Source organism: Haliaeetus albicilla, chromosome 18 (genome assembly GCF_947461875.1).
Source record: "Haliaeetus albicilla chromosome 18, bHalAlb1.1, whole genome shotgun sequence".
NCBI lineage: Eukaryota > Metazoa > Chordata > Aves > Accipitriformes > Accipitridae > Haliaeetus > Haliaeetus albicilla.
This window is the reverse complement of record NC_091500.1, coordinates 29,275,989-29,299,595: the sequence shown is the minus strand read 5'-3', so window position 1 is coordinate 29,299,595 and position 23,607 is coordinate 29,275,989. Positions and strand designations below refer to the sequence as shown.

The 23,607-nt window shown below is 53.0% G+C and overlaps 1 protein-coding gene across 1 annotated transcript in view; it reads right to left on the bottom strand.

Annotated features, from left to right (window-relative positions):
- The window catches only part of HDAC7 (histone deacetylase 7), a 93,314-nt gene that overhangs the window by 59,557 nt on the left and 10,150 nt on the right, over positions 1-23,607 (bottom strand). The gene's annotated exons all lie outside the window — the stretch shown is intronic.

Genomic DNA, 23,607 nt, shown 5'->3' with positions numbered 1-23,607 from the left:
GCGGCCAATGGAGCCGCCGCCCCCCCCCCCCCCACACCCGCCGCCGGCATCGCCCCCCCCGGGGCCGAACCGGGGATGGGGGGGGGGGTGGAACGGGTCTGTGTAGCTGGGAACCGGGGTGCACGCGTGGGGCGGGGGGGAGGTGAAGCCGGGACCAGCCCGGGGGGGTCAAACACTTAGGATCAGCCTGGGGGGGTCAGGCACTTAGGACCAGCCTTGGGGGGGCTTCTGCACCCGGGACCAGGCTGGGGGGGGGTGTCAGGCATTTAGGACCAGCCTGGGGGGGGGGGGGTCACACACTTAGGACCAGCCTGGGGCTCCTGTACCGGGGACCAGCCCGGGGGTGTCAAGCATTTAGGACCAGCCTGGGGGGGTCAAGCATTTAGGACCAGCTTGGGGCTCCTGCACCCGGGATCAGCCTAGGGGGATCAAGCACTTAGGACCAGCCTGGGGGCAGTCAAGCACTTAGGATCAGCCTGGGGGGGTCAAGCACTTAGGACCAGCTTGGGGCTCCTGCACCTGGGATCAGCCTAGGGGGATCAAGCATTTAGGACCAGCCTGGGGGGGGTCACAAACTTAGGATCAGCCTTGGGCTCCTGCACCCGGGACCAGCCCAAGGGGGTCAAGCACTTAGGACCAGCCTGGGCGCCTGCACTTCTGGGCGGAACTGGGATTCACCAGCCTGAGCCAAAACGGGGCTCCTTGAGCTGTGCCCTTGCAGCCTGGCGTGGGTGTGCAGAGCCCCTCAGCCGGTCCCGTTGCGTGGCTGGGCTGGAAAAGCACCTTCTGTGCACCAAAATCCTCCCCGCCATGGCCTCAGCCTCGCACCAGACCCGGGCACTGCCGCTCATCGCATCACTGTGGGATGCTCCGTGGTGTCCGGCTGCTGCTGTTCCCACGGGCCATGCCGGCACCCACAGCTTTCCACGGTGCTTCTCCTGCGGTGCCTGATGCGCGCACACGCGCAGGGCTGGTGCTGTCGCACAGACCAGCAAGCTGATGCAGGGCAAACAGAAAAGCATAATCCATGCCACGAGGAACAGCAGCGCAGAGCCCCAGCGACAGCCCAGTGGGATGTAAAACCCACCACCAAAATGCCTTAAAAGCGTTTGCAGGTGGTGGCTTTAACTGCTGGGGCTGCTGCCTTTGGAGGGTCACTCTGTCCAAGCTGTGTTTTGCTTGGACGCGTGATGCCATCCTTGGTTTACATGCTTGCTTCAAACTGAGATTATTTCGGTTCTATCTTAACATCTTACTTTTGTTAACATCATAGGAAAGTCACACAGCAAGGTGCTTGCTGAATTTAACCTCTGCGGGTTCAACGGCTCCTCCTCGCCAACCATACTGTGTTCGGTCCTACCAAACCGATCCCACTAAGATCAGTGAGCCACAGAGAAGCTTCACTACAGCTTATAAATCCCAGATACAGAAAATGTAAGGGTCGGGTTGGTGACATGCAGCAACTTAAGAAACTTGCCTCTTGCAGCAAGAGCTTTTTGGTAAGAAGCTCTGCCATTATGGCAGCTTTTTATGTCGCTTCCCAAATCTGCTGCTCAGGCAGGACCCTGCTCTTTGCTCGAGAGAGTCCGGTACGATTCACAGACACATTTAAAAAGGAAAAGCTAGGAACTGAACATTTAAAATCTCTTGCAGCTGGACCCTGAGCCCAGACTTATTCACTTAAGGTTTGGAAAAGACTCTTCCACCCCAGATTTACTTACAAAATCTGAAATCCAGCGCAAGTCTGCAATGAGAGCTGTATGGTAGCGCAGAGGACGCAAAGCTGAAAACACAGGGCTGTCTTTGGCAGATTGGTGCCGTTTCCTGCCCGTTTCCTTGGAACTCGGTCACCAACGACAAGTCCTTTCAAGTGGTCACATCACTTGGATTTGATGCATCCGGCTGGTAAAAATAAGGGTGGCTCCAGAAAGATATGGGATGTGCAAGCAGGAAGGAGCCATGAAGCTTGCCAGCCTTTTTTACTGCTATTTATATTAGTCCTAAGTGTATTCTCTTTGAAAATTAAATTCTATTAATCCAGAATATTACGCGGATCACAGTCTGCCTTAAATTTAAGCAGCATAGCAGCTCTTTAATTGAAGTTGAGCCAAACATTCCTTTTCAGAGTAGTATTTTGAGGTGCTCTAAAATCCACATGAATATTTAGGTTGTCTTTCGAACATCCAGCATGTAGCATCCTGGGTTTTTGACACTCTGGTCAGGCTTCAGTACCTCCCGTCTCTACGTCCCATTGGGACTGGGTGATGTTTTCTTTTTAAAACGCCGGTCCTACAGCCACCCTGGGACAGGCAGATGTCTCAGGGGTTGGAGTGCTGGTGGGAAGGGACCTCTGGAGGCTCCAGTCCAGCCTCCTGCTCAGAGCAGCACCTTCCCCACCACCGCAGCAAGGTGGTCGTGGCTTTCCCTCGCTCAGGCTGGTCATCTCCAAGGATGGAGACCTTCCATCTCTCTACATGCCTACCCCAGGGCTGCGAAAGATCTCCACTTGTCCAGCCTGTACCGGCCAACCGCAAACTGTCCCAGATGCTTTTGGTTGTAACATGTGGCACCACTGGGAACAGGCTGATTCTGCTGTCTTGTGCTTGCCCTCAGGTTGCGGTAGGCTGTGGTTAGACCTCTCTTCATCTCCTCTTCCTTACCCTAAAACAGAGCAGCTCCCCTCACCTCTCCTTGTAGTCCCCTTGCTCTCAACCCTGACCACCTCAGCAGCTGTACTGCAAATGCAGTAACCATTAGAGCAAGACCCAAAACTCAGGTTGCTCACCTATGGGAGCACCCAGGAGCACCCTCCTCTCCAGCAGGAGGGAGCCACATTGTCTCATACCCAATAAATTTGTTATTATATAGAGCAGACCTGCTTCAACAGGAGGGACTGCGAGCAGCTTGTCCCAGCAATCCCTCAGCTGGGTGGTTAGGAAGACCCAGGGCAAGTGGGAATGTGGTTCAAATCCTTGATGCTAGAAGCCAAACTTGACCCTGAGTCCCCTCCATCCTGGGTGAATGTCCAAGCCACCAAACTGCTGAGAAAAGGGGCAGCAAATGCTCTGGCAGAATGCCCTAACCTGAGGAGAGCTTTGCAAACCTAATTGGAGATAGGCACTTCCGCATAGCCCCGAGTAAAACTCCTAAATTGCCTAAAATTGCAGGCTTAAGGCATACCTTTCTCCTGCGTGTTTCCCAGTGACTCGCTCTGCTGTCGGGGCTCTCCCATCACCCTGCTGCAGGAGCTCGCCCATGGACTCTTTCGGGGTTATCAGGGCTGGGAAGGGGCAGTTCCCGTTGCAGCCGGACACAACGGGATGAGGAGGGGATGAGCTGAGGGCAGGACAACGGGAGCATCCCCACACAGTGCACGGTGGGGACCCAACACCTCAGAGAAAGTAAATGAGCCCAACGCAGAGCGAAGGAGGTGGTGCTCAGAGCCTTCAAATCCTGTTCAAAGGCACGGCAATATCACCCAAGATTTCCTCACTGACCACAGGGTGAAGAGCCTGTGACGGTGGTTATTTGGCTGCAGCTCCTCTGCAAGAGGACAGCTGCATTTCCAGGAAATCCAAAGCACAGGGGATTCTCTGACCACTGAATTACACTTCTCTTTTCCAAAGAAGAAAACACTTCAAATGCAGAGCAAAACCCTGCCTCATCCCAGAGCGAGGAGACCTGGAGGAGCCGCTGCTCGGCTGCAGCACCCTGCATCCCCGGAGGTCAATCGGTGCAGGCGCAGCGAGATAAACACCGAAAGATGGGTGGGCAGTGGCTGTGTTTTTGCTGAGCTATTTTGCTCATTCTTACAATACCAGAACAGAATATGGGAAGTTACATATCAAGCATGCATGCATGCACACAGGCTGGCACACAGTTGTAAGCCCCAGTTACCAAGCGGTTATTTTCGGCACTCTAAAGCTGGGAGGCTCAAACTGCAGCCGCTCATGGTGCATCTCTCGCTTTTGGGGCTTTCTCTTTCCCTTTCATTTGTGCCAGTTTTCTTCTGGATCAGCTTTTCCTTCCCTTTCATTTCCAAACTCTCAAAACCTCATCGGTCTCCAGTTTCACCTTGGAAATGCTTGGCAAAAGCTCATCTAAGGAGATGCACGACCCTCAAACAGCACCTGACAGAGGTTCAGTCTGTAGCAAGGACAGAAGGAAGGGACAAAGACTTTTCTACTAACTCATAATTACGGAGGTTACACTTAATGCCTCCCTGATTTGGAAAATAACACTGGAACAGAAGTGGTAGTCATTTAAGGTAGTTGTAAATGAATCCCAAACTGAAGCTGGGGGAGATAATAAGGAAACCTCAGCATCGGTGTCAGTGGAGGAAGCCGACTGGTGGGGGAAGAAGTGTTGACGTCCTTGATTTCGTGAGAGCTGCGAAAGTGCCAGCCGTTTCCCAGACTGGGGAAGAAGCCAGCACGTGGCTGGGGGCTGCTGGAGGCTCACACCCCCGCCGGGAAGGGGGTCCCTGTATGTACCAGCACGGGCTGTGGTTTGGGACCGTGGGAGGACCCACGCCACAAAGCAAAGCGGTGGCGAGAGGGACACGACGAGATGCGAAGCCTCTCCGGATGCATGAGCAATGGGAAACCAGGAATATGGGCTGGGTGAGCTGCCTTGAACCCACTGGTGAGCACCAAAGAAGCCCACAAACATCCCAGGGCTGCGAGAGCTCACCTGAGCATCGCCTGCCCGGCCAGGGGGTCGGCACTTCAAGCCCACTCTGTCCTCACCTCGGGCAGCCTCACGAGGTGGGACATTGACATTGCTCCCAGAGCCCGAACACCACCAAAATTGCCATGACAATGTTTTTATGACTAACAGCTCATTCTGAGAACAGTTAATAACTTCACAACGTAAGTCCCAGCAAGCCGTACTCTGCATAGATTTGCATATTACTCAGTGGAGCCAACCAAAGGTGTGACTGGTGGGGGCTGTTCTCTATGGTTTACATTAAGCAGCAGTAGGAAAAAGGGTTTCATCCTCCCCATCTAGCTTTTTCTCCTGTCCAGTGCACTAAATTCCCTCAAATTCATCCTTCAAGAAAGCTCAAACACGCCAGGAAGGGCAAACTGGGGCTTGGTCCTCCTGAGCTCAGCCAGCCCCTTCATTCCTGCAGGTTGCTCCCCATTCCAGTATAACTCATGGAAATCTTCCCCAGGGCATCCTGGAGGAAGCTGGTGTTTTTCTCTTACAAAATAACAGCTCAAATAAAAGGTCAGATTTGGGGCGGGCTGGAAAAGCAGAGTTTTTCTGGTCTTTGTATTCAGCTTTGAAATTTGTGAAATTTTTTCACGTTCACATTTTCAAAAAGAAGCAGCAGCGGTCTGGCTTGTCCCGTTACAACCCCATTCAAAAATTACCTACACGTGAAGAGCAAAACCCACCTCCACTAGCAAAAAGATCCTACCAAGACCTTCCTCCATCCAGGTGGCCAAAGCTCAGACTGAAGTTATTGGGGAATTGAACCAGCCGGCAGCCTTGGAGCATGGGGTCAATTAAGATCATTCAACCAAGATTATTTTGGAAGCGCAGCCAGTATTTTTAGCCTGGAAAGCAAGGCACCGCTTCCCTTTCTTGAGTCTCTCCTCCCTTACGGACCATTGCCAGCAAGGCTGCGGCTCTGCTGTCGCTGGGCGGGGGGACATGTACAGAACCCACTGCCGGTTGTGAAAGAAACGTGCTATTTTGATCGGCAGAGATGAATGCGCTTCAGCCCCACACATTGTGCAACCTTCAGGCTGCTGGCGAAGGAGACAAAAGACTCTCAAGGCTGCCCGGGCTCGTCCGAGCTCCCCCGCAGCCGGCTCGTAGCAAGCGGGGACGTTTCCCGCAGCATCCTCACGCGGGCTCGGTTCCGATGCTGGGGGTGGAGGAGAGCCAGAAGAAGGTCTTGGTCTGCCTGGGAGGGGGAAAGAGGGTGGGCAACGGTGGCTGTTCCCCACCGAAGCCTTTGCTGAGCGGCTGGATGTGTTTTTCTAGTTTCCACCCATCACACCACGTTCCCAAGTCCTGCAGCAAGCCAGAGAGCTGGAAAACACGACGTTAAGGCTGGGAACGTCACCAGGGCTGGGGGTGCACTCCTGACCCCGCAAATGGCAGGAGCCACAACGCTGGCCACGTGGCCCGGGAAGACCTGTGCATGGGGGGCATGGGCAGCCCTCTTCTCAGCAGTTCTTCCAGCCTCCGTCCCCCATCCAGGAGCATCTCAGAGACGCCCCCCAGCCACCACCTCCTGCCCTCCTGAGCTCAGGACCACCGCGCTCCCCCTTCCCACGCCTGCTGCCTGCAGCTTCTCTGCCCGCTGCAAGCGGGAACATCTGGAACAGCGAGAAGCCACGTAGGTGGTGGCTGCGGCGGGTGAGGAGTGACGGCGGTTTCGATCAGACGGGAGTGATGCTCCCCGGAGGAGAGCGTCCTCTGACGTGCGCTCAGCTCCCCGGCCCGCCCCGGTTTATGGAGCCACGCTGGGAACCTGGGCTGCAGCCAGTTTTCTCCTGGCATGGGGCTGTCCTAGCCGAAGCCCTGGGAAGAGAAAGCTGCCCAGTATCTCCAAAGTGGTGTGCAGTGGCGACCGGGCGAACGTCTGGCTGTTGCCAGCATCAGGAGGGCTGTGTTCAAGCGTTGGGGATCCTGCTGACCACAGGGAAGGACCTGTTAAAACTAGGGAACAGCAGCCAGCAGTCCCCTGCTGGGACTGATTGCATCCCCATGGCTCTGTAATTACCTGAGCAAAACGAGGGCTGCGTGAGCATAAGAGGGGAGCGCACAGAGCTGCAGGTGGGATTCACAGCCTCGGGGACAGCCCAGCACTCCCTACCCTGGCTTTGTGCTGATCTGTGTCCTCCTCCTTCCATCCACATGCTCTCCATCCCGAACACACAGCTCCTCCACCTGCCTGTCCTGCAACCACAAAGCTCTGCTCTCGTGAGGGCTAGTCCAGGGCCGTGCGTGGTCTGGACATCCCAGGTCACCTGTGGGCCTCATAGAATACGAAAAAATGAAGGTTTCTCCTGCTTTCCAGGGGAAAATGGGGTTGTTCTTGTCTCAGATGTATTTTGGCCTCCCTGGGCTGCAGCAGGAACCCACAGTCTGGCAGTAGGATGCTTTAGCCTCATTATAAGATGCTGAAAATCACTGTTCTCACTCAATAGCTGCAGATCTGGTAATGCTCCAGCACGCACAGTGTGTGCTCCAAGCATGCCCTTATCTTCCACCTACAAACCAAGACAGGGACATTACCTACCCCACCGGGGTACACGGCAGGGGAGATAAAGCTGCCTCCGCTCCCCGCATCCACATAAGCCCCATCATGCCAGAGCAGGGCCACGGCCAACACGGCACCCAAGGCAGCATGTCTTGGCACTGGCAGGTTTGGAGATGCAATTGGAAGGGAAACCTGCGCCGTTTCCTCAGGTCCTATCTAAAAACCTCCCTCCTGCTGGCCTCAACTCCAGCCTCATGCCGGTACCACCGGAGAGCCCTGCATGGCACTGCCCGGCATCCCTCTGCAACCAGCTTGACCAAAGCAGCCTGCAGCTACAAATGCATCAGGGAACCTGCTTGGTGCCCAAGCAGGGATTAAAGCATTCCTCCCAACTCCTACCTTTTTATCACTGACTTTCTCCTTCCCCCCACCCCCCCACTTCTTCTCTGCTGGGGATTGAATTTGGGATGCTTGGGAGGGTTTGAGGCCAACCTGTTGAGCCTGCCAGCAGCAGCGGGACTAGCTGACCCAGCAAGCAGGTGGGCGAATTGCTGACTTGGGCACAAGAGTGCTTGATGCCTTTTTTATTTGCTGATGTACGATACGAGAGCAGCGACTCACGCCCTGCATTGGGCAACAGGCGGCTGGGCTGGAAAGGAGGTGCCGAGCGGTGCTTTGGGTAAACAGGCAGTGGGCGATCGATCGGGTCTTTGGGACGTGTGCTGGGTACTGAAGGGTTGGTGTTTCCTATCTCAGGCTCTCAGTTGTACAAGTGAAGGAAGGAGGGCCAGAACAGGGGCTGAGCAGGTCCTGGGCCATGCTGGGCAAGCGTTAGCCCACTCCCAGTGCAATTTTGGTCCCGGTTGCATCCTGCCTGGAAACACCGGGCATGGCTGAAGCAGCTCAGCAGAGCTACTGCTCAGCATGTAAACTTCTTGACTTTCATTCAGGAAATGTAAAACTATTCATATTTGACTGCAAAATGCTGGGAGCATGCAGACACTCTGCATACAGGAACTTGTATAATAAATAGTTTTTCTCCTCCACTGGCCCTTGTCTTGCGCTGCCTCTGCATACACTGCAGCGGGTCCACCCTCCGTACGGATTCAGCTGGGACTCAGGCTCTGAGGACCCTCAGACACCTCACAGGACCCGTCAGACAGCCGAAGTGGCAGAAGCCCTCAAGGGGCTGCCACCAGCCAGCCCGTTTCCCCACGAGCCCCGTCCTCTGCCTGTGCTTTTAACTGAAAAATGACATTAGCTTGGCAGCCCAAAAGTTTGTTTTAAATAGACGCTCCTTGAGTAAGACCTACAAAAATACCTTCACCGTCCTGCTGCTGAGCATGAAACCACAGCGCGGTAAAGAGGAACCATCGACTTTAAAATAAATAAATAAATAAATGAAAATAATCACACTTCTGCCTGCCTGTTTCACTCTCCCGCTGTTGTTAGCGCTGCCGCGCATTGCGCAAAGCAAACGGCAATTGGAGGGAAGGGGCGATGCCGGCGGGTGGGTTTGCTCTGGGTCTGCAGCCCCCCAGGCACAGCACGGTCCTGCGACCACCTTCCCTTGCCGCTCTTGTGGGGCTTTCGTACAGCCCCAGGGGAGAGAAAAACATTTGTTTTAAAAACAGGAAAATGTGATTGTAAAACCACAACAATGGGCTGGGGAAGGAGCCGGAGCGGCTCTGAATTTAGCTTTCGAAACAACCTTCAAGTTGACTAAAAGTTTCTGTAGCAAACCCTGTCTGCGGCCCCACGCCGCACGCCCTCTCCTGACTCTGGGAGCAAATGCAATAACTCGGTGGCTTTGTCATCTCCCTTATACCCAAATCTGCACCTCCAATTTCAAGCCTCTCCGATGGGATTTGCAAGCACTGAGACAACCTGGTGGGTTCCTCATTGCACGTTCCCTGCCAAGCAAGGCACAGCCCGACTTATACAGGAGGTTCTATAGACTTCTGCCTTTTTAATATAGCCTTAAAAACAACTCCGATGTGGCAATCGCATGAAAGCCCATCGCGTATATACATCGACTGCTACCTGGTCTTCTTTGCCTTTTTCATTAGAGAAGCTCAGGCCAAACAGTTTCACAGAAAGAGGCCGTCTAAGTTTACAGCAGTTTGCAAATGTCACCACCTGAGTGACTGGAAATTGTTTATTTCCCTTTAAAATGCCCAGAGGGTTTGTATCCAGATAAAGAAATAATAGCCGGCAAAACTGTGTTTTCCTAAACACCAGGAGAATGAACAAAAGCCTCTGGCACGCTCTGGGCACTGCTCTGAGCTGCCGGGCACGTTGGCAGCAGAGGTTGTAACCCCCCCGTCATGGCACAACCTCCTTGGCCACCGGTCCGGAGTCCACCCCTGGTCCCCGCTGCCAGCCTGCCCTGCACCTACAGCAAAGAAACTGGCTCTTCTTCCACCCTCAGGGTGGGTTTGGGGACCACCAGAGCATCCTGCGTTCTAAAGGTTAAAGCGTGGGCTTGCTCGGGGAAGCCACTGCTGTGGGTCCTGCCCTTCCCACCCCCCCTGGCCCCTGCCGTCTGCGTGTCCCCTGCAAAAAACCAGGGCCAGAAGGGGTTTGGGTGGCTCACGGGGCTTTGCGGGTGGCTTTTCCTCTCCAAGCCTTTCAGGCATATAAAGCAGATCGTTGACTATCAGGGCACAAAAAAGACAGTTGCACCTCATCTTAAAGCTCTTCAGAGCCAGCCTGGGCACAGGAACCACACAAGTTTGCTTAAATTTGGCAGCGACGGCTAAAAGAGAAATGGCAGTTTCTTAACCTGACCCAGGCAGTTGTGATTTTCTCATCAAGCCGGTTAGAAGAAGGAAATATTGATCTGAAGCTAGCAGCTTGCCATAGGTTGGCTGATAGAAAACACAATCAAACTGACCTAGGAGGGCAACTTTCCATGGGCACCATATCAATCACTCAAGTGAAAAACCACACGTGAAATCCCTGGGCAGAGCTGGTACGGTTCATCTCCAAAATAGCCCAGATGACTCATGCCCTAGAAAAGCTGTTCCCCTCTGTCGACTTCGAAGTGATGCTCAGGTGAAGGCATCTAAAGGTGGGTAAGATGAATTCACACCTTCAGGAAAGTCAAATCTATGTGCTTGGCTTCTCCAAAGCCTAACACACCTCTGAAGGCACGAGCAGCGACCCTGGCTCTGGCACCTGCCCTTGAAGAAGGATGGTAAAACATCACAGCAGGTCAGTAAAGATTCAGAGTCCGTATGTCCTGCCGTGCAATGAGAGGCTGAAGAGCGCTGTGTGCATCCAGGGGAAGGTGATGGGATGAATGACCTGCGATTAGAGGCATTTAAAAATTTCTCAGTGCAGAAGGATCTTTCTTGTCCAACAGCAGAGCAAGATCCAGATGGAGATAAACAGATTTCAATGAGAAATAAAGAGCACTTAAGGGATGTTATAATCCATCCAGGGGCAAGGTACTTTCTCCATCAATTCAACAGCTTGAATCAATACCTGTTCTCTTATTAATAAGAATGTGGAGCTCACCCAAGCGCTCCAGTCCTGGGAAAGGAAACACTGTGAGGTTGGACTGGGCTAGAGAGGGAAGACCAATATGTTTTAAGGCTTCCTGACAGCAACTGCACTGTCCCCTTCCTGGACAGGGTCTACCTAAACGGCCAGAGAGCTGTCTCCAGGCTTAGCAAAGCACCCGCGCCAACAGACTAGGCGGGTCTGCAGGGGAAGGTGGATTCCTGCCTTTCAAAAAGGCTCAGAAAACACATCAGGAATGACTGTGCTAGTAAGTCTTTCCACCCAGCAAGCTATGACCTCAGCTCCCAGCCTGCCTGCAGAGGCTGGAGGCAACACTCAGCTCCTTGGTGCCGGTTCACCGGCGAATGCGTCGGCAGCACAAACGGGTGACGTGGAACGGATTGTATCATGCTCAGAGCTTGCTGAGAGAGACACACTGAGAAAGCCAGGAGCTGGACACCCTCATGGTCAAGGAGGTGGGTGGGAGGAGGACATGCCAGCTGCTGCCAGCAGATGGGTTGAGATGTGAAAGTATAAGCAGCAAAGTTCCTACTATGGCCAGAAGAGTCATCATAGGATAATTCAAGTTGGAAGGGACTTCTGGAGGTCTCTGGTTCAACCTCCTGCTTGAAACATGGACAGCTATGAGATCAGAGTAAGATGCTTCAGGCTTTGGTCCTGAAAAGCTGAAGGATGGAGCCTGCACAACCTATTCCAATGCTTGACCATCCTCATAGGGAAAAAGTTCCTCTTCATATCCAGCCAGAACCACTCTTATTTCAACTCATGCTCATGGTTCCTCCTGCCGTGCATCGTGCAGCGCAGGTACCCAGAGCATCCCTGCAGAACGGTCCTGCAGCGCAGATACCCAGAGCAACACCACTACAGCTGACACCAGGTCACTCCCTGTAGCATAACCTAATCTGAGGATCTGAAAGCATCTTCCAAAAGCAGGTCAGGCACCTCACCTGCAGGAACCAAGGCAGACACAGTGCCACCAAGTGGACACAGACACACGTACAGATGCCCTTGCAGCTTGCTCAGAAACATCCAGAGCTCACCGTCCCTGGCAGAGAATGTGAAGAGAAGTGCCTGACCCAAGGTTAATTCAGCGAGGCAAATAAACCCACCAGCTCCCGACAGCCTGGGTGCCCCAGGGGTTGCTTTCACGCAACCAGTCCACCCTCTGAAGTCAGTTTGGGCACCAGTTCTCCTCTTCTCCCTCCGTTCCCACAAGGTCTGACAGCAAAAGTTTTGTCAATGCCTCAGCATCTCCAAAAGCCACCGAGGAGTCCAAACTGATTTCTGACAACTGCAGAACGGGCACATTCAGAGAGCTAAAGATGACAACCAAAGAGGCAAATATAATGAGTTGTGCGGATGGAGATGTCTCAAACCCCTGGGCAAGGATGTGCCCTAAGGCTGCTGAGCAACCACATCCTACCCACAGCCAGGCCAGTCCTGGTGGCTTCTGCTTTTAACACACCCAGATGACCCTTGTGAGGGAGACTGTTGAGAAGAACAGCTCAGGCTGGGCAACACAGCAGTGCCAGCGAGCCTCCTGGCATCACGGGCTCCCTGGGACCACCGCGAGCGGGGCCGAGATAGCAGCCCCACCAGCTGCAGAAGTAGCCAGACCTCCAAGCGAAGGGCAGTTTTACTCTCAGGCTGAGGTCATGTTTCCATTTTGTGCTTGGCAGCGATGCTGGCAGCCTTTCCATGGCCTCCAAGCTCTCTGGATGCCTTGGCAGATGGGCCAGATCTGCAGGGAACTCCCCAGCCGGCTCCAGGTTGCCTCTTTGGCTCAGCCCTTCCTTCTCCCAGGACATGCCCGTGTCACTGCCATCCCAAAGGAGACCTTCTCCGCCGCAACATCGCTCAAAGCAGCTTCCAGCAGTGGCAGACAGCAAGTGCAAAGGCAAAAACTGCGAGTGTGGGGACATCCTGGGTTTCCTCCTGGAGCTGGGATGTGGGCCAGCTATGGCAGGAGCCGGGAGGATTCCTGGGTGCAGCTACACAAAATACTCTGGAGGTGCTGGCGAAGCCCCTCTGTCATGGAGTAGGATGGAAGAAGATGCCAGCCAGAGCCAAGGGGAGCAAGCCATGATGTCTAGACGAGCAACCCAGCACTGCTCACATGACAGATCACAGAAATCCCAAGAAAGTGAGGGGACAACCCAAGACGTGCATGCGTCCCGGCCAGGGGGCTGGCAGGGAGGGTGGCCAGGAGGCAGCCGATGCTGCTCTGCAGGAGCTGGCAAATCTGCCTCTGGCCAGCTCCCTTCCTCCCAGAGAGTTTCCAGGACAGACTTTAACACTTTGCTGTCTAAGCCGTGGCTTTGGTTGCGGTTGATGGTATCTTTGAAATGGCGCTAATAACTCTGATGGGTTTTTATCTTACGACGGAGGCAAAGAAAAGTTGGAGGAAGGAGGCCCTGGGAGACGCATCACGGCCAGACGCCTATGAATTTTTCTTGCGACAGACTTCAGCTGGATCCCACCAAAAAGCTCCTCATCATTCACACCAGCCACCTTCCCTTAGAGGACAAACCACCGAGGTCTCAGCCCAGCTCAGAGTTACTCGCCCTGGGAGCGGGTCCTGGGCTGCAGCCCCGCGCTGCCTGCTCGCCCTGCCCGCTGCTGCTGCCCGCATCCCGAGCCCTTCAGAGCCTCTTCAGCTCTGACTCAGGGTCCGTTTCCTCTCCACCTCCTCTTGCCGAGAGCTGAAGGTTTCTTTTCCTCTCCTACAGAGCTATCCCAAAAACAAGGAGCAGAAAATCCTACCCATGCACGCTCCCATTTCCAACACACCCCCTGGCTTTTCTCTCCTGACCTTCTCTGCTGCAATTGCCCACGACGGATATGAACGTTTCCAATAAAGCTATTTTTAAAAAACAATGCTTATACAATGAAGCCATCTAGTTTGAAGTTTCATTGAGCAACGTTTCAGCATATTGTGGTCCCCATTACATGGGTGCTGCCCTCACACGAGCTTTAAACACGACACTCAACAATTTTTAAGGCTTCCTTTTAACAATTGTAACCTCACCATCCCCATGACCACACAATTACTCATCCTTCAGATTCAAAGTAATCGGTTGGAAATCATCCTGTTTGGGTTAAAAAAAGCCCCCTCGACCTCCTAATAATGATGTGTGGCTCATTCTCTGCCATTGCTAACAGAGTTTGGCTCTGCCTGCAATTGCAGGGCAAGGAGACACTCCTGGGTTCTCCAGTGAGGCTTTTTCTAAACACCAAGAACAATTTATCCCAAACCATCCTATCTTGATTTCCCAAGAAACACAGGGAAAGACCAGGTGAATGTGGACTGGCCATAAAGTTCTGAAATTGCCACCAAAGGAGCTTTCATTTGTCAAGTCTGCATCTTTTCAGGTTTTCTTTGCCCAGTGTCAGCTCAAGACTCTAAGCTACGCTCAGCCCTGGAAGGGCTTTCTCTGACACATGGGATATCAGACTGTCAAGAAACAGTAAAATTTTACCCTTTTTATCCTACCAGTAGGGATCTTTCAGGTTTTCAATACGGAGCTCACAAACACCCATGGTAAGAATGACCCCGTCCGTGTGGGGTAAGCTTTAACCACTGGGCTTCCTCGCTTTACTTCTGCAAGTAAAGTGGTTTTAACATTAAGTACAACAGCCTAGCCACTGTGCGTGGCTGCCTTCAACAGCTCTGTGAATTAACCCTCTTCAGCACGCAGAATAGATAAATTCTGCTTCTTTTAGGTATTTTCAGTCATTAGGTGAAGGCATTTGAAGTTTTCCTCCCTGCGAAGGCAGCAGCTCTGCCGTGGGTGCCTGTGCTCTCTCCTGCTGCATGAAGCCTTCCTGGCCACTTCTTATCAACTCCCTGTTTGCTTTTTCACAGTCCCATCCCTGGAGTTTTCACTTTTTCCTCATTTTTCTCATCTCGGGCTGTCACTCACAGGCTGCTCACCCAGTGGCATTGCCTCGATTCCCCACCAAAGGCTGGTTCTCTCTTGTCCCCCCTCAGAGTTTTACTGCTTGAATCAAGACACCCCCCCCAAGGTTTTTTTCCACAAGGTCTCATCTCCGGTCCCCATTACCGTCTGACCATGAACTACAGAGTTCACAAGCCCTCCAGAATTGCCCGTTGGACTTAGCACAATCAAAACCGTTATAAATGCCACATGAGAGCCTCTTTTTTTGAGTTCTTACCTGAAACCAGTATCCTTCAAAAGTTCCAGTCCTTCTAGGACTGCACTGTTATCCAAGAGTTGGCACCAGCATCTCATAACTCAAGTTCAGCCTGTTAAAAAAACCTTATCACCTCTGATACAAAAGGATTTTTAAGCAGCTATCTTTTACTCATTTGGTCCCCTGCAGCTTTCCTTGAAGCCTTCAATTACCCTGGAGCATCCTCAGGGGCTTGGTGCACTTTGGCACTTGCCTTGTAAGCATCTCTAGCTGCTTTTCTCACTCAGCTCCTTCCCTCTCTCCTCCAAAGAAGCATTTGGCCTCACTACTGTAGGCGGGGAACAAAGATGACACCAAACCAGAGCTCATAGCTGATGAAGATTTAATACAAGAGGAAAGCAACAGAGGAAAGAGTGGGTGAAGGAGGAGAGGGTCTGCTACATCTCTCTCCAGCCCCTTGCTAACCGACTGTAATTGACCCTAATTTGCACGAATTGTTAACCATGATCAGGTGGTGCTGTCTCCAGCTGTAGAGAACAGCCCTGAAGGTGTTTTCTTGGCCTGGAAGTGGTTGTAGGAACCCTGGGATCGAAAGCCTTCCCGCTGCTTGAGCTCTACAAAGTTCCTCCACTTTCTTCCCCATTTCTCAACAGTATCCCATCATGTGTAGGGCTCAATTTTCCTTAGTGCTGTGTCCTCTCCCTCTCCTTTCTTTCTCACTATCAAAGCCAGGAGACAAGGTGCTTGAAACAGAGCTGTTGTGTTGCCAGGGTCAATAATCCAAAAGTCACGTCGGATGCCTACAGATCATGAGATTTAGCTTTAAGGGTCCTGATACTTTAAAAGTGTCAGATCTTCCAGTTTGTGTCCTGGTTTCTGAAACATCTAGGGCACCCTGAGCATGTGCTCAGCTTTCTCTACAGCCCAGAGAACCAAAACCAGTTGGTTTTAGTTGGAAATTCCCAGGCTGGGGTGTGGGAGCGTTACACCAGTTTCAGCACTTTTGAGGTAGGACAAAACTCAACAAGTTCTTCCATCACAACTTCCCTCCTCCTAACCGTGGTGTCATGACCTGCACATTTCTATCTTGATGCAATTTCCCAACCTATTCACAGAAGGAGAGCAAGGAAGTGCCAGGGTGTGGCAAGAGGAGAGCTGTAATACCTTTCTGGGGATGAAGAAAGTGGAGAGATGCTCCCCTTGTCCTGGCTCCAGTCACTTGGTCCAGACCAGGGCTCTGCAAGGCGAATATTGGTGTACAGAGAAAAAATCGTTCATGTAACGTAAGCAAATGCCGCAGCTATTGTATATCGTCGTGGTTTAGCACCCCGGAGCTAGTCTCAGGTTAGCTCACGTCCAGTAAAGCCATCCATGCTGGGGTCATACGGCAACACAGTGTCCACAGTGCAGCGCACACAGGAGGGTCTTGAGGAGCAGCAATGAGAACTTCGTGCTTTGAAGGTGTAAACCTGTAATTGAGCATCTAGCCTGGAAGTTGGAGGGACCCGCTAGATGTCCCACAAGACCCGGTGCTGTTTTCTACAGTGTTACACCTAACGCAATGTCTTTCTCACCTGAAAGAGGGGAGCTACCCCCGCCTGCTAGGAGACTGTCACGTGCTGTATGGTGAGCAACCGACAGTGAACATGAGCAAGGACTACCTGCCCTGTTGGCTGTTCCCTTCCTGGCTGATGTCCACCAGGAGATCCTCTGTATTAAGCTCTCTACTACAGCCCGTCCATCAGAGCATCTCTCAGCTACTTAAAATACAAGAGGCTGTACCAGCTGGGGGGATGGAGATGCTGAGCTAGGGCTACCCAGGCAAGAGCAGTCAGGAATAGCACAGTACACACCACACAACAGTGGGTGAACCGGACTACAAATTCCTAAATCCCTGCGTGCTCTTGGGCAGGGTATGGTCTGGGTCACAAGGTGCCGGCGCTACGAACACAGCGCACACCGACCGTATTTCCTGATAAACGCTACCCAGGCTCTTGAGCAGGCTGGCAGCTTGCTTGGCAGTAAACAAGATGCAAACGCAAGCTTTAAGAACTGATCAGAGCCTCCTCTTCTCCATACCTCGCCGTTCACTCCCCTCCACCTCCACATCTCCTCATCCTCCCAAGCAGCTCAGGCCAGGGGATGCCTAAAACCACCCGCGCAGCGACGGTGGCAATCACAGCAACATGACAGAGATGTTCAGCAAGGAGCAGGGGATAAAGCAAGCCCAAAGACACATTTAAACACAAAAGATGGGTTGGACGAGAGTAGCCCGGACAGGACGAGAGTACCTTTGTTGTCAGTGCTCATCTGCCCGGTGGGAGCTGCCTCCTGCCCTTTAGGTTTCTGTCTCTCTTTTGCCCCAGTGCATGTGACAGTCCCCAGGCAGAGCAGCTCTTTAGTGTGGTCTGCACCGTGTGTGGCGAGGAGCCCGAGCCCTGCTCTCTAGCTTTCTTCTCAGTGCAGTTTCCATGCTCGGTTTCAGAATGACGACCTCTGATGCTGCGCTGCCTCGGGCAGCAGCTCACTCTCTCGCACAAGTGGGTTTATCTCGCATCCTTTCATTTTACTCTCACACCCAGCTGGGGGCCAACCAGTTTCAAAATAAAATGAAGCTGCCAGAAGCTCTTGGGACTCTACCAACCTTTTGCAAACACTTTGAGCTGTCGCAGAAAATGGCCTGTTTCCATGAATGCTCCTGCTGGCATAATTGGTCACCCGGGGATTCCCGGACAATGAATATCCCAGGAGCAGATGCAGCAAGATGCCCAGTTTTATATCTGGGTGGTGCGGGGAGACTAAAATTGGAGCAGCTTCGGAGCCACCCACACTCAACCAGGAAGGGAAAAATCCCTCCCTTTGAGAATTCACAACCTAAAGCTCAGATTTCCAAATGGCAGCAGACACCCACACGAATGAAGGGCCAGTCCCAATTAACAAGACAGACAAAAAGAGAAAGGAGACGCTGTCCCCCCCATTCTGCAAGAAGGGCGAGCTGATGCCCAAGCGTAATGGGCTTGCTCGAGGGCAACAGGGGAGTCTCTAACAAAAGCGGGAATTGCCCCAACTCTCCGTTCTCCATCTCAGAGCACCAATATCGTCCTCCCTGTGCGTGGCAGCCTGTCCCTCCAGTGCAATATTTACCGTGAGCTGGCTGTTTCCTCAGTCATCCCTGCCGGGCTGCGGCTCTGCTTTTGCGCTGGTCGAGAGCAGATGGAGGAGCCTGGTCCTCCACTGAGCAAATCAAGTTTTTTACACAGGCGGCTGTCGAAGGAAAGGCCTGGAGGTATTGCTGCCGCCGTAGCAGCGAGACAGCCTGTGGCAGGACTCCAAGAAGGAGGCCAAGAACAAGAGGCCGAGTTCACAAACTATCGTCATTCAAAATAGCTGGAGGCAGAGAACCTGGACCGGTTCTTCTGCTGGGAAGGATACCGCGGCTCAGACAATGTAGCAGTGTCTTTCTCCCACCACGTTGGTGGAAATTAGTTTTCTCCCTGTAATTGTCCTTCTGTTCACAAATCGCTAATGTGCGCTTTTCATCTAAATAACTTTTATTTTTGGTTAAAGGCAAATGGCAAATCAGGAGAGACCCCAAGTGAAGTTTCCATGAGGCAGAAGACTTGTCTGTCTCCCCTGCCATGAAATGAATTGACTCCCGCTAAGTGATAGCTCTTACCTAGGAAAGACCACGGGACTGGAAGTGATCCCCAGGGCCCTTAAGTCCAGGGTGAATGCCTACGTGAACTAAGTAACATGGTACAAAATTGTCTACAGCAGTCCACTCCCCACGTCCCCACCCCTGGAGTATTCCCCACTGTGGTATTTATTGCTTAAGAGCAAAAACCACCAACTATAACTCCGTACATGAAGAGAGCAGGAGAAACTGAGGACACACACAGAGACAGAGCCTCTGTTATTTTGGGGGGGGGATATAACTAGCAAGGAAAAGTGGGCAGTTCCCTGGGTAAAGCTCAAGAAGATCCAAATCCAGCACTGCCTCTGAGAAAACTTGGGGATTCACTCTCATAAGATAACCTGAGCCATGTTCTTTTCCTTCCCTTTACATCATCAAGGTATCAGGCATGCGGGAGGTGCATAAAAGAGTAGATGTTCCCCAACAGAAAAAGTTTATAAGAAATATAGGGTCAAATCATCTTATGCAACACCCCTGCAACTTATAAAATCTAAAGCTGTAGGACATAAATCAACCACTAACTGCCTGGGGTTAAAGAGAAACTTCCTCTCATAGCAACCTATTGCATAAGTGCCTTTTAACGGGAGCTCCTATCTTAAATCTCTGTTAGAAAGAGGTTGACTGGACTGTAAGGCTGTTGGTCTGAGTCTTTATGATCCTTTCTGTGCCCTTTTGCTCTGAGCTGTCTTATTGTCTCTTCCTCAAGCTGGTGAGCATCAGGGAGGAGATGCAAAGCCAGCAGCTCCCTGCTTCGTGCGCAGGCTACCGCAATGCACATCTCAGCTCAGGCTGAGGTTGGTCCTGCCACCATCTCACGTCCCCGTTTCCTGAGCCCTGCTCAAAGGACCAGGGACATTAGCACCTTCCCCTTCCCTAGTTCTGACTCAGGTCCTGGAAAATTTCATAAGGGATTAGTAAGCGCTGTCGACTCTTTTTCACATGCAATCTGTTCCTGACAGCCACTTTGTTGGTGCTGTCCCGGAGAAAGGCTGGAAAAGGCTCTCAGGTTGGGCACTTGCTTCTCCTGAGGATGCAAGCGGGAAACCACAGCAGGACCCTGCTCAGAAACGCAGAGCAGCATTACTGAGACCACCCTGCAGCTCCCACTGATTTCCACCAGCCACGGAGAGCTGAGCGGGCTGGTTCCCCCCCCCCGGCTGTTGTGAGCATTTGTTATAAAAACCCCTATGAGCCCCAGCCAGGGGGTTCCAGTGGGAGACATGTTCCCAGTACAGACCCCAGATGAGAAGCAGTAGCTCACGCCGCTCCTCGAGGCTGTTCAGCATCCCCACAAGGATATCTGCCTACCCAGCCATGGAACACCAGCTCCAGGTCCAGAGCCGGCCAGCAAAGTCCCCATCCTCGCAGAGGCTGTTCCTCCTTTGCTTCCCATCCTCCACAGCTTCCCTCAGCCCATCAGTGGGCTAAACTGATTTCCACCAGCCATTTCTGCCTGCAACTTGTTTTATTTATATTTTAACCCTTGCCTTACTCCCCCCTCCCACTAAATAAACCAGAAACAAAGAGAAATCACTGCAAGTGACAGCCACCAGCCTTCATAGCACCACGTTATGCCAGAAAAACCCCGTGGGGGTAGGGAAAGCCAGCGCTTTCAGTGCCCCTCCGTCTGCTGCTCCCCCCCTGTGCCACGGGATACATGAGAGCTCGGTGTCGGGACTGGTGTTAACGCGCTGTTTGTTTGGTGACTGTTCTGCTACGGTTATTTTTAGCCGGTGACGCCTGGGGTATTTCGCTTCAGGATGTCCGGTCTGAGCCTCTTTCTGGGAATCCCATGTTCTCTAATTGTAAACAGCCCCATTCAGTTGCTTGCAAGCGCGAGAGGCCCCGACTTATGCAGCGGGGCTGTCAGGTGTGAGTCAAACAGGAAGCCGCTGCTGCACAAACGAGTGAGGTATTAGCCATGAAAAAGTGCCCTCGATTAACTTGCAGGACCTGGCCCCACAGCCCACCCCATGCCAAGCCGATTTACCCGGCCGGCGCGAGGTTTCGCCATTTGGGATGCTGCCCACGCTGGAGTTTGGCTCTGCAGCTCCTCCACGTCAAGGGTTATTTGGAGGCTCCGTGTTGCCTGTGCCACCCCCTGTGAAAAACAAGGTTTGGGTAATTTTGAGGCCCCAGTTGCTGGTTTTGAAAATGTTGTCACCATGGGAAAAGGGTTCCGGAGCGTCGGAAATCTCCTTGTGCACGGATGCGTCGCTTCAGGGACACAAAGGCATCGGGGTCTGGATGGTGCTGGGAGTCTCTGGGTGCCTGAGATGGGACTCAGGAGGTGTGGGGGCATAGGAGGAGAAAGTCTGCAGCTGGGGGGGTGGTTTCAGTCCTGTCCCCCTCCCCACGGGGCTAGGACAAGGCACTCCATCAACCTGACCTCAGAAACCCTGCAACCGAGCGATTCGGTCTTTTGCTAAAAGCGGCAGCGTGCTGCTGCCCTTGTGCACAATGACAGCCTGGGGTGACTCAAACACATGGCCCATGTGTCTCAAGGCTGGGGCAGAGGCTGCAGCCAAGTCTCCATCACCCCCAGAGAAGACTGTACTGAGCAGAGGGCAACACGGGGTCGGTATGACCAAGACGAGCCTGTAGCCCCATGAAAACACGGGCCAGTGCCTTGATGACTGTGAAGAGATGGTGGAAAGGCAAGGGACGTAAAGACAGTGTCCCATGTCTTTACGTTCAGGTGTTGCTGGGTGATGCACATCAAGAGGTCCTAAAAGCAGCACCGAAAAGTGCCACTTTGTTCCCAGCAGCACCAGTCAGCCCTCCCTGCCGCATGGTGCTGGTGGGCTCCGAGCACCCGGGTGGGACACACAGGTCTCGGTGGATTTCCCTTTCAACAAACAGCAGCAATGACACTGTGCGGCTCCCCAGGGATGGAGCAGCTCTCCTCCCTTTACAGCTGCTATAAAGGTCTCAAATGTTAGCAACATAACGGTGGTCGCAAGCGCTCTGTTTATCCCATTAGCGGTTTATCCCCATTTTCCACCCTCTTACGTCCGGGAGCCCGAGTAAACCTCGCAACAGTAGTTTTGTTCATAAAACCAGACCTTACCAGCGCTTGTGCAGCTGAAAGAAACTGGAACACCCCCCCCAGCATTTCCAGACCACGGACTTTTACCTGCAAACCCCCCTGTGCATGGGAGCCCGGCTGCCAGGAGAGCAAAACCCTCAGGGACAGTGAAATCCTCACTCATGCTTCTCTAAAACCCAGGGATTACGGAGCTTAAGTTATGCAACCTCCACATCAGAAACAATATTTTTGCACGTGGTAGAAAAGTTGGGGTGATGCCTGCCCGGCCCTCAGGGGTGCAGTTTCATCCCAGATGGCTGGGGTGCCAGCGGAGGCTGGTGCCTTGCAGCCACGCGGGTCCACTCAGGACACCCGTGCTTCCCTGCTACCCCTTTGCATGAGCTCAAAATACAAGTAGAAATTGAGCCAGATTAGAAAATAACTCTTTCATGGCCAAGCCACGATGGATTAATGGCAGGGAGCAATGTTTTCCTAAGGGGCTAAGGGTAGGATGCTGTAAAGCATCTAAATCTGGTAGGAACATGAGTCATCCATAGGGACTGTGGCTTCCAAGGCACCTCGGCACGGAGAAAAAGTTCCCCGGAACGGCCCGTGCACAGAGCAGCATTGCCAGTATGGGTGAAGTAGGGCATGTGCACGGTTGTGCCCACCTCTTATCTGACTCATTTCAGCATCTCAGGGGAAACCCTGGCATTGATAAACAGCACTCTGCTCCCTGCCTCCGCATTTACTAACCGAAATCTGGAGTCTATTTTTAACCCCGAAACACCCACTGCAAGCGTGGGGGGGTGGGAAGCCTGCAGTGCGATGCAGCGGGTCGGCCGGCACCGTCGGATCGGGACTGTGTCACTGCCAGCCCCGTTTCTGAGTCTGAGCTGGCTCGTGCTGTTGTTTACCGGGGTAATTTGACTGTGGCATTGGCAAATTATCAAGCAAAGTGAGACCAAAACAAGTCACGCACTTTCCATGCTCAATGCCGGCACCGTGCCCCCGGATGGGGTATGCAAAACTGAAAGGCTCCAACTTTTTATTTTCCAGCACATCCCCCAAATGGGCGTGCTGTTTAACCAGCTCATCACCGCTGTTTTCTGGGGGTCTGGTTCAAGGGGACAGCATGGCAGAGGGGCGAGCGAGCTGGAAAAAGCCTCCAGGTTTGAGACGAGCTTGCACGAGGGAGTGGAAACCAGATTCAGGCCACGGTGCTGTTTGAGGGTCATTTTCTTCTTGTTATTTACTTCCCTTGTGCTCAGAGCCACAGTGTATGCGGGCACACGTGAACCAGGACTAATGCAAGCGTGCACAGCGGTGCACGCGTGTGCAGACACACGCATGCCTGCGTGTACCGCCCAGCACAGTGGCGGGATGCAGCAACGTGAAATGGGGAGACCTGGAGGGTCTTTGGGTCTCAGACTCTCACGTTACAGCTCGTCCATCCGGAGATCCTCAGCCGCTCTGTCTGGAAACAGCAAGAGAAGCAGCATTTTCGTTTCCCAGCCAAACCAAGAGCAGGAAGGGCAGGGGCAAGACAAACTGTGTCAAAGCCCAAGCTGCTGCAGAGCCGTTGCATCCGAGGTGACGCATATCCGAGCCTGGGTGACGATGTGAACGCTGGCCCTGCCGCGAATTTGGAAGGAAAGCTGAAGCTGAGGTTGGCAAAGCCACCGGCTGCTTCAGGTGTTCATGGGAGGTTTTTTATGCTCCTTCTGCACGGAGGGAGCGGATCCAGCCTGGCTCTGCGGTCAGGGCAGGACACCTCGTGCTTTCTCTGGCCTGGTTTCGGAGAATCCAGGAGTAAGGCTTCCAGCCCTCCCTCAGGGAAACACCTCCACTCCCAAATATTGCGGGAGAGGAGAGAGAGTCTGGTTGTAATTCCTGCCTAAACAAAGGCTGCCTTGAACAGCAGGGTCCCATCCCTGCCATGGGGTGACACCTGACGTTTCCTTTCCAAAGCCCCCACAC